At 42.9% G+C, this 322-nt stretch overlaps 1 protein-coding gene across 2 annotated transcripts in view; it reads right to left on the reverse strand.

The window, feature by feature from the left end:
• The window catches only part of PDCD11 (programmed cell death 11), a 59,970-nt gene that overhangs the window by 28,461 nt on the left and 31,187 nt on the right, over positions 1 to 322 (reverse strand). The gene's annotated exons all lie outside the window — the stretch shown is intronic.

Here is a 322-nt window from a genome sequence, read left to right on the forward strand (position 1 = left end):
AAAAAAAAAAAAAAAAAAAAAAAAATTTCTGCTACAGTAACATGTGGCACAAGATTTAAAGCAAATGAGGATAATTAAGGTGGGATGTGGAGAATGGATTATGACAACTGCAGATGTATACAGCACAGCAACTGAGGCAGGCAATCCACTAGGCAAAGAACAGACTACACATTCTCTCTTTCAGTTGTCACCATGGCCCTACAAGGTAGTCGCTACCACGATTCTCACGTTACATATTAAGAAAATAGGCCGGGGGCGGTGACTCACGCCTGTAATCCCAGCACTTTGGGCAGCTGAGGTGGGTGGATCATGTCAGGAAATC

The sequence above is a fragment of the Colobus angolensis genome, unplaced genomic scaffold (genome assembly GCF_000951035.1).
Source record: "Colobus angolensis palliatus isolate OR3802 unplaced genomic scaffold, Cang.pa_1.0 Scaffold44, whole genome shotgun sequence".
NCBI lineage: Eukaryota > Metazoa > Chordata > Mammalia > Primates > Cercopithecidae > Colobus > Colobus angolensis.